The sequence below is a fragment of the Leptopilina heterotoma genome, unplaced genomic scaffold, assembly GCF_015476425.1.
Source record: "Leptopilina heterotoma isolate Lh14 unplaced genomic scaffold, ASM1547642v1 Lhet_15, whole genome shotgun sequence".
In the NCBI taxonomy this organism is placed as follows: domain Eukaryota; kingdom Metazoa; phylum Arthropoda; class Insecta; order Hymenoptera; family Figitidae; genus Leptopilina; species Leptopilina heterotoma.
The window spans coordinates 1,862,514-1,873,944 of NW_025110867.1; positions in this window are offsets into that span (position 1 = coordinate 1,862,514).

Below are 11,431 nucleotides of genomic sequence, written 5' to 3' on the forward strand. Positions count from 1 at the left end.
GTCATTTATATATATTCACAATTAACTAATGTTTTAACATTAACTGAAACTGTTGCATAGGTCCTTATTGCATAAATATGTCATTAGGTGGACACGGTTAAGTGCTGCTAACATTGATTGCGAGATGAAGGATAATTCCGTCTTTATTCTAATGTAATTTATAATATCATGTAAAAGCTTTAAAAACTTGTTTTGTTTTTTAATAAAAATCTATTCTATGATAAAGAAAAATAAGAAGAAAGATCTTAAAGAAGAAAGATTTTCTAAGATAAAGAAATTCTTGAAAAATTTGTGGGAAAAATGTCTAAACTGTTGTAACTTTTGAAGTAATTCGGATAATTTATTTTGTCTTTTTGCATCTAAAAGAGTTTTGTTCGTCTTTCCAAATCCGTTGAAAAATTTTTAAAATATTAAAAAATAACAAAATGGCGGCCATTTTGCAAATTTGTCTACGCGATATTTATGAGTGACGTGCACGAACATTTGCATATATATATATGGGCGAATCTCTGTAACTTTTAACCTTTATGTCCCTCACATTATTTTCACTTAAACAGCCTAAATATAAAAACTAATGATTTTTAAATATTTACATGTTTTTAAAAAGAAAATAAGGATTACAAATTATCCATTAATATAAATTATTTTGTTTATTTTTTCTATGTTTTTCTTTATTAAAGTTCACAATACCATGATTTTGCAAGTGTCACTTTCACTTTTTCTAAAAATATTTTAACTGTTTAAATAAGATTTTTTTGGAAAACACGTTTTTTACTGTTATAAACTATTTAAAAATATCTTAAGAATTCCATAAACAAACTTAAAAAAAATAAAAAGTTAAAATTATAAAAGATATAATCTTCTAAAAAGTGTCTCTCAGTTTTTGTGTCGCAGGTCAAATCAAAATGGTTTTATAAAATAAACATTAAAAAACTAAATGAAAAAATTTGAAATAAGAGGCACAATTGAATTGTAATTCAAATTTTATGTGCATGATTTTTATTTTTATATTCAACTATATTTTAAGCAAAATAATTGTTGGATACTTGTGATACTGGTGTGGTACGAAAAATATGTCGCTGGTCAAATCATTAATTTCTCCAAAGTTTCTTATTTAATTTGCTCCAAAATTGGGGCACATATTACTTTAGATGTATTTAAAACTGTGCATATGTTTTTATTTATTCTAATTCTTATTTAATTATTTTTTTACGAGGATATTCAAATTGTCGCTCGTCAAATATGTCGCTTGGTCAAATCAATCGTTTTTCAATCAATCTGAAGTTTCGAATTTATTATTGTTCCATGTTATTTATCACGAAGTAACCAAAAATGTAATAAAAAGTGACAAAATGAAAGAAAATCGAAGAAAAGTAAATAAAAAACGAGAAAAAGGAAATGCGGAATGAAAAATTTACCAACGGAAGGCACTTAAGTAATATTTATTTATTTTTTATTAAACGTTCATGAAACTGTTAGAGTTTTTTCAAGGTTATATTAAGATCCTCGATATTTTTTCAAAACAATTCAGCCAATTAAATAATTAAAAAAGTTCATGTTACTAATTCAAATAATTATACGTAAAAAATTTTCATTAATTTTTTTATTGTAATTTTGTCCTTATTAGTTGTATTAGACGTTTATTATATTTATTTTCATGTTTAATTATGTTTTTGTGATACTGAGAAATAATTTACTTAAGTATAGGAGATAAAATATTTATGTATATCTTGTTACAGATTTAGATAACCTAATGTTGTTTTAAAACATTTTATGCGTAGCTTGAAGATTCCAGAAAAGAGTAGGAAAGGAAATAGGTACAGAAAGAAACGAAAGGTGCGGAGAAGAGCTGGATTTTCATGTTATATTTATGTCGCGTTTTATTTACAGATGTGACATAATATTAAATAAGTCACAATGAAATGTAAAATATAAATTAATATTTATTTTCCTAAAAATCATTATAACGAAAATAAATTAATCTTGATTATAAAGTATCATTTAATGCAAAGAGTAATAATTTTACTGTCTATGCCCGAGTTAGTTTCCGGTGCATTCTCGAGCTGCTGTCTTGCTCATTCTTATCGCGGTGTCCGATGACTTTAATGAGCCGAATAAAATTAAAATTGGTTAAAAATTATTAATTTTTTTATGAATATAATTTTATAATTATGTTACGAACTCTCGTAACACAACTAATATTCCTTTAATTGTGTCAAATAATTAATTATTGGAATAATTCAGGTACTTCTGGATAGGTAGTTTACTACTATTGTGACATTTATTAATTTTTTACAACGTTTCAACACCAGCGTTGGTATTTGGAATTATTCCAATAATATAAATGTTTTTACTCTGGAGTAACTGGACTAATTATAGTGAAATTTAATAAAATAATTAATTATTTAGCATAAATGCTTCAAAGAACTCATATATGCTTGGAAATATTAACATTAAATTCTTACAATTAAATTATAATTTGAGACCTACGAGGATCGAAATCCAGTTCTCTGCCGTACTAAGGAAATGGGACAAACAAACTTCATCGTCAACGGAACTGACTTATTTTATCTAAATATGTTTATTATTTGTTTTAATTAACTACTTTATTTGCATTAAATAATTCATTATTTGCATTAAATAAGTTATTATACTTGAAGCCATAAAATGAATTGTATCAAATAATTTTTATTTATACCAAATATTTAATTAATTGGTTGAAATAAAGAAATAAATTTTTTTAAATAACTCATTACCTACTTTGGTTTTAATAAGTTACTAATTTGATTAAAATATTTTTCATTTGTTTTCATGAAATAATACATTATTTCAAATAGATAATTAAGTTTACTTGAAGCGATAAAATAAATTAATTGTGCCAAAACATTTAACCCCGAGTATACTCAGGGTAACTAAGTATCCTATAACTCGTCAACAATACATCGGAATTACATGATCCAAAGTGGAAATTGAAGCTAATGCTCTAAGCTTTTAAAAAATATTGGTTTGCAATGATAAAATTTTTTTATCAGAGTTACATAACTTTAAATGCGTTAGTTAAACAAGCAATAGTTTTTCAATAAGTGGATAATGTGCATTTAATCAAAAAGTTTATGAAATCAGATTATGAATATCATTACTCGGGGGTTTTCGGGGTTGCTAATTACGAATCTGGCATCAGAACAGACCCCTGAGTAACAATTTTCACGCAAATTCGGTGAATTGAAATTTTTTTTTAAATTATTCGCCATATTGGATTCTCTATTTTAAATATTCAAAAACTAACATCAGGTTTGTAATTAGCGACCCCGAAAACCCCTGAGTAACAATTTTCAAGCGAATTCAATGAATTTTAAAATTTTTTGAAAAAGTTCCGCCATATTGGATTCTCCATTTTGAATTTTCAAAAATAGTCACCAGATTTATAATCAGCGACCCAAAAAACTATTAAAGCATGTTGAGATATGAAATTTTTTATCCAGGGTAAATTGAACCATTTTGGTACCGATTTCTGCAATTTAATTAAACCTTAGGAGGGTTAAATATTAGTATAATATAATAGAAATTTTGAATTCTGTGCAATATACAGACAAAGGTCTGATATTAATAATATGGATATTGTCAATATTCTGACCTAATACAATTCTTTTAGGAAAGTAAACTTATGATTTCAACAACAAATTTTTATTGTGGACCAAAGAAATACAACCGTATAAAAATTATTTACAAAAAAATGACAATTTTTAAACTTTTAATTTCTTAATCTTTGAATATTTTAATCTAACATTTTTTATCTGTTATTCGCAACTTTACTATTCTGACGACTAAATCTTAATAAGAAACACTAAAATTAATCCCGTACCCCGCAGTTTGAGTACAAATCACTAAAGTATATGAAAAAACAAAAAATTTCGAATTTTTGAAAAAGTGGCATAACTTTCGTCCATATTAATATTTTTTAATCTACTACCAAGGGTATAAGTATCCTTGGTTCGCGCCACTGAAAAAAGAGTATTCTAACTTTAAGGATATTCTACTTGACGTTAGAATATTCGCCACTTAAATGGGCGCCAAGAATATTTTCTTAGTGTAAGTGGGGAATATGCTTTAAGTAAGAATATATTCTAAAAATCTCTTTTGAAAATATATTCTTAACCTATTAAGCCATTCTTCTTATATTAAGAATATTATATTCTTTGAATTTATAAGCACATAATATTTTTGGGTTTCTGGAAATAATATTTTTCATTTATGATCTAAATAACAAATTTTCAATTAAATAGACATAATTTTGGAATGATAATATATGACAAAAATGTGAAATTTGATAAAACTATTTGATATTAATCACAATATTTCTTAAGTTAAAAAAATATTTATTTTTTTAAATAAATTTTTTCGAAAAAAAAATTTGGATAGAATTGTCTAATAACAATATTTTTTATTATAATAAAATTTGGTCGTTCAAAATTATATTAATAATAATAAGAAAAATAGATTGAACAACTTATCTCATGTATCTTTACTTTGAGGTTAAAATATACATTACCTGTCAAATTTACGTAAATAATACTTTTAATAATAATTAAATTAATCTATTTTTAAAAATAGTAATAATAATAATCTAAATAATTTATTATCATTAATTACAGCTAATTCATTTTTAATAAATAAACACACAAAATTAAAACTCAACACTGCGTCGCACACTCTATAAAACCAATTAAACGAATGAGAAACCGAAGACGCGTTATGGCGACCGCAGCACGCTCTTTCGTAAGTATATTTTCTTAGCTTGCTAAGAAGATATTCTCAAAATAAGAATATTTCTTTTATCGATTAGAATATAATTTAGAATATTTCTTTAAGAATATAATATACTTAAAAGTAGAATACTCTTTTTTCAGTGGCCCACTTGGCTTGGTATTTTTCCGGCACGTGAGACAATCTGAGCGGGAGGTTTGACGTCGAGGTATAATGATGTGCACCGTCGATTATTGTCCGGTACACACCATTAGAACTCGACTGTCGATAAACCGGTTGTACTCAGAGAGGTTTTCTACAGTTTCCCTCTTCTCTGGCGAGAAAACCCATTGACGGGTGGTCCAGGCGTAATGCGAGTACTCCTAATAAAGTCGGCTGTAGACGCAAAATTAGGTTAATATATAGAAAATTTCTAAGTAGAATGGTTATGCTTAATCCAAAAAAAGTATTTCTCGGGGACTCTTGTCGAAGTGCGTAAGGCCAATAGGGGAGGAGTATAAACAAAAAAAAAACAAAAAAAAAAAATCTATTATGGCTAGGATTTTAAGTTAGGCTAATGCCTAAAAGACTGCCAAGTTTTACTTCAAACGGTCAAACCATTTTTCCGTGATGGGCGGTCAGAATTTTACGGACATACATACACACATATAATTTTCTTAATATTATTTTCGAATTTCTTAAAGTGTAAAAAGAAGGATTATAATAGATATTTTGAATTCTAAGAAATGTACAGACAAAAGTCTGATTTTATTAATAAGGATTGTATATATATGTATATATTAGGATAATTGATCAACCGGTTTTCCTTGAAATTCAGTGATTTCCCGTCCATTCCTAACGAATCGAAGCTATTTTTACATATCAACTATTTCGCAAAGTCTGTCTTTCAAATTGCACTCGTAGTTGAGTCAAAAAACTACAGGCATTAAAATTTTGTTTGTCTAATTAATATTACATAAAAAATTTTCTAATTTTTTGCAGTGAGTTTAACATGAGATTGTTATTATTACTTTGTGCTTTTTGGCAAACTTCATGGAGAGTATCCAAATATACATGGGTGATTAAATTTAAAATGTCATTTTTGATGCTACTAGCTTTGATTTTTCAATGTTGGATTTTGAACTTAACGATACTCTATTTTGGTTGACTAAAATATATATTGGAAAAAAATAATAGTGGTCGAGCAGGTGGAAGCAAATTTTAATTTTCATCAGGTGAAAAACGATAGGGAGAAATTATAAGAAATTTTCTGTTTTAGTTTATTCTTTTCTCAAATAAATTCTTACAACTTTAAAAAGTTGAAATATTTCAAATTACATTAATGACTGTTTCAACATGACTTGAAAATTATTTGTAATGAGTTTTGCTATAAATTATATACTTTTGAAGACCAAAAAACATATGAAAATTGAGGGACACCACTGACATTTTTGAAAGATTTCACTGATAATTTTTTTTAATGATGAGAATGAAATCAGCTTATAAATTACAAACCAATATCAGATTTTCACTAACTGCATATAAGAAGTAAATTTAACACACATTTATTAAAAATAAAATAATAAGTTACAAGAAACAGAATTTTAAGAGGACACCTCCATGACTATTTTGCTTCTAATTCTTCTGAAGAAGTGATTAAGAAAATTAATTGACTTCAAAAACTTTTATATATGAACTAGTATTCCAAATTTTTGGGCAGGACATGAAAATTACATTTTAAATTTAACCACCCACATACATAGTGCGTATTTTTCAATAGAATGTTATAATGTTTTTTCATTTTTCAAGAAAAATATATCTTTTTAACATATTAAAAATTATTATATCTTTTTTAACTATTTGATCACAAACTTTTTAAAAATTTATACTTGCAGGGCGGTATTATAGTATTTATCAAATTAATATTTTTGTTTCTTGCAGCCGTACAAATTCTCAGTTCTCTATAAAAGATAAAAATCATACAATTTATACAAATCTATTTTTTTTAATTTTGAAAAAACATTGTTACACAAATATTAGAAATTGACAACAGTAAAGATCTAATAAGCTATTTTTTATCTATCTTTCCGAAAATGTTTAATTTTTTCACAAAAAGCAGTTGAAAGTTGTAATAAAACATTGACTAACGAAGTTAACAAATAGTGTATAAAAAATAAATGCTTATGATAAAACTTATTTTTATTTTTAGAGAAATCATGCTCCTTGTCCAGAAAGTATGTCTCACTATGTTGATGACAAGAATCAATCCATCGTATTTTGCGACTGCAAAGAAACTCTTTTATATTTTCCTGAAAATGACTTCTGTTACGATGCCTACAGACAAGGTCCTTGTCCTTCAGAGCATTATTTGGTACTAGATCCTGGAGAAACAGTTGCAAAATGTAAAAAAATGTGTATATATTAGATGGTCTTGTTCCATTTAAAGACAAATGCTGTTTTCTTTGGAATTCTGAATTGCCTTGTGAAAAACAATTCCATAAATTAACAATCAATAAAGATACTTTTGAATTAGAATGCAGTCTAAATTCATATAATGGTAGCTGGTCAAATTTGGTAATTTGTGAAAATTTTGTTATTATTTCATTTTATTAATAAAGCTATTTTTCATATCATTGAAATTATATTTATTTATTTATTTCAGAAAAAGTCGAAATCCTGTCCTGAAAATGCAATACTTGTTCCTCTGGATGAAAATGAGTCAAAATGGAATTGTGGTTGTGAACCAGGTTTTCTTCGTCATGCAAAAAATAATTCTTGTCATCAAGCATTTAGACAAGGTCCTTGTCCTCAAAATCATTATTTCATTCTTCCTTTAGGAGAAGATGAAGCGAGATGTGAAAAAAATCCGTGCCTTGAAGATTCACTAGTTCCATTTAACCCTTTGGCTGTCAACGAGATTACCACTGTTTGGGCCAAAAGTGTGTTGAAAAAAATTTTAATGGATTTTTATGAAACTTGGTACCCTAAGGTTTCTGGGGTCGCTGATTACGAATCTGACATCAGTTTTTCGAAATTCAAAATGGCGGATCCAAGATGGTGGAAATTTTTTCCAAATTCGTCGAATTTGCTTGAAACTTGTTACTCGGGGGTTTTAAGGGTCGCTGATTACGAATCTAACATTAGTTTTACAAAATTCAAAATGGCGGATCCAATATGGCGGACAACGAAATAAAAAATTGATCAGATTGGCTTGAAACTGAATACTTGGGGATTTTCAGGGTCGCTGATTACGAATCTAAAATCAGTTTTTCAACATTCAAAATATCTGGTTCAATATGGCGGAAATTTTTTTAAAATTTATTGAATTTGTTTGAAACTGGTTAATATGACATCAGTATGATAATTTTTGGTGAAATCGAATTTCGATAAATACCCTAGAAAAATAATGACAGATTCGTAATCAGCGACCCTAATAACCCCGAGTATTCAGTTTCAAGCCAATCTGATCAATTTTTTATTTCGTTGTCCGCCATATTGGATCCGCTATTTTGAATTTTGGAAAACTAATGTTAGATTCGTAATCAGCGACCTAAAAAACCCCCGAGTATTACGTTTCAAGTCAATCTGATCAATTTTTTATTTTGTTGTCAGCCATTTTGGATTTTGGAAAACAAATGTCATATTCGTAATCAGCAACCTCGAAAACCCCCGAGTAACCGGTTTTAGGAACATTTAAGAAGTTTTTAATCAGTTTTTTTAAGTTGCGCATATATGCGTCATGAAACACTTTTGGCCAGTTTAGTTTTGCGCATATATGCGTCAGCGACAGTCAACGGGTTAAAGAGCATAAAATTTTTAAATTTGGATCGCCTTGTTCTAGTTCATTTTATTATCTGGGAGTTGACGAAAAGAGTTTCCAATTGAAATGCATTTATTCTAGACATCATTCTGGAGGTCCCAGCGCCGGCGGAATTATTACTGCTCCTCTTAAAGCTTGTCCTCCTGGAAGTAGAAGAATAATAATAGGATGTAAACGCGCTTTTCAATAAAACATTTCAGCAGATAATTCTTATTTTTTATATTCTATACTCTAGCAGTAGAAACCTGACTGCGAAATAAAATACTATTTGTAACTTTCAATTATTCTACAAATGATAATGCGTCCTCATAGGAAGCTGTACTAACTTCAATTGTAAATTAACTGTGCTTGCAAAAACTAATATTAATATATTACATTAATCTCACTATAATATTAAATAAATAATAACATTATTTCATAACTTTACAGTAACGTACTTTACAATAATTGCACAAAAAATTAAAAAATCAGAATTTTTATTTGATTTAACTTTTATTTTATTAACAATTTTAAATATTTAAATACAAATACATTTATTGCAGCAGAAAATAAAAGTTAAGATAGCTAGTCAACTGAATAATAGCACATTAGTTACAGATGCTTTAAAAATTTGCCAGGATGATCTAAAACTTTCAGATTTCAAAAACTATCAAGCGACAATAGAATTTATTAAAATTGTTAAAGACTTTTTTGATATTTTTAATTCTATATATTTAAGAAGTAAAAGTTTCAAAAAAGTTTTATTTTCCAAAAGAAAGTTTTTTTTAATAAATTAGATTTCATTTCAAATTATATTCAAAAATTAAAATTACCAAACTGTCAGCTATACAAGCGGAACGAGATATTCAACTTATTATTGTTATGCAAATTACAAAAATTTTTATTTTGAAAATTTCACGAAAGAATTCAATTATTTTCAAAACAATTTTCATTGAATTCCTTGGATGAATTCAAATACTTTTAAATATTTTTATAAATTGCAATTATTTCCTAAAACTTTAATAAATTCTTCGAAACATTTCAATTATCTTTATAAATATAGTCAAATTCTTCGCAAGAAGTCAATTATTCTCAATACAATTTTAATAAAATTCAATAGCTTTTGAAAATTTTAATTAAAATTGTTAAAGAAACTCCATTAGTTTAAAAAAAAATTCATAGAAATTTTTCGAAAGAGTTTTATCAGGATTTTTAAAAATACTTATAAAATTCTTCGCGAGAATTTAGTTACATTTCTAAATAAAGAAATTCTTTGAAGAAATTCTATTATTATCAAATTTTTTGATAATATTCTTTGCAACGATTCGAAGATTTTCAATAGATTACTTTTAAAATTGAAAATATTTTAAAAAAAAATTATAAAAAATTTAAGAAACAAAAAAGTAAACAACAACTAACTTTAAACTGCGAATAGGTTACCGGAACATGTACTTTTTTATTATTAATTTATAAATATTATTTTTAACTGAAATGTTTTGACATTTTTTTTAAATAATAAAAATATTAATTTAGGAATATTTATGGGTTATTATTATATTATTAATATTGTTAATATTATTATTAAACAATTTATTTATTTGCTGTAGTGTATTAGTGTCAATAAATGCTTTATTAAATTACTCAACAAGTCACTAAAAATAAAGCGTCTGTATTCAGTTAGGTTCCGTAGCATAGTGGTTAGGGTGTTAGTTTTGTAGTCCGTAGGTCGTAGGTTCACGTCTCGCATGCGTTAGATTTTATTTATTTCGTAGGTTTGCGTTTAATCCGATTTTTCTGTATTGTATAGGTATAAGTATGCAGTTTAATGATTATATACACCGTTAAATAATTTAATTAACAAATATTTAATTTTAAAAAAATTTTTTTATTTATAATTATATAAAGAAATAAGTTTTAATCTCCACATATATACTAACATTATTTATGAATTCGCTATTGGTCACAATTAAATTAAAAAAAAGTAAAAATCATTAAATAATAATGTCATTTATTAATAATTGAACTTATTATAAAAATTAGTTCTAGGATAACACCTGCTTTCCCTTTTTACCATCTAAATATGTCGCTAACCAGGGGTTTGCAGGAGATAATCAGAGTTAACTTGCAATGCAAATAAACTCTGCTTTCATCCTATTACATCCTTAAAAACCCTCAGTTTTAAGGATGTTAGCAGGTCTAAAAGTACGACTCGGGTTACTTCTTTAAATTAAAAAAAAAATTTTACCTCACAATGCTGAACAATGTTAGAGGAACTCAGCACCTTCAAGAGAAATTAGGTTTTGAACGCGAAAATGCAAAAATAACACACTGTGCGCCGTTGAACAGTATAAGTATCACTGTTTTATCTTCATCTGCTTCAGTAAAAGCTCTCTGTATATTATAGAGTTGATACTGTCATAAAAATAATACCTGCATTACGGTTACTGAAACAATTTTGAAATGAATTATTTCGAAAAAGAATGGTGAAAGCTTAAAATATTTTTGAATAATTAACTTTGAAAAAGAAAGCTTAATGCTTAAAAATAAAATATTTTTCTAATAGTAGAAGATTTTGAGTAGAGGTCCAGGGCGCCGTTTTTTAAATGCCAATAACTTTTCAATATTTGCTAAAAATACACTCTGCTGTTAGTAAATCAATGCATTTTTAAATGTTCTATATAATTCGTTATAATTATTTAAAACTAACACAAAGAATTTCAAACAGAAATTTGAAAAAAGTCGTACTATTAAAATTTTTTAATTTTTTAAAGGTTTATATTTTTAGTTAAGATGGCTCAAAGATGTTGAATAAAAAGTCTACAGATGCGTATTAAAAAACTTTAAAACTTTTCTATCTCTGGATAAAATTATTGTACAATGTTCGCTAAC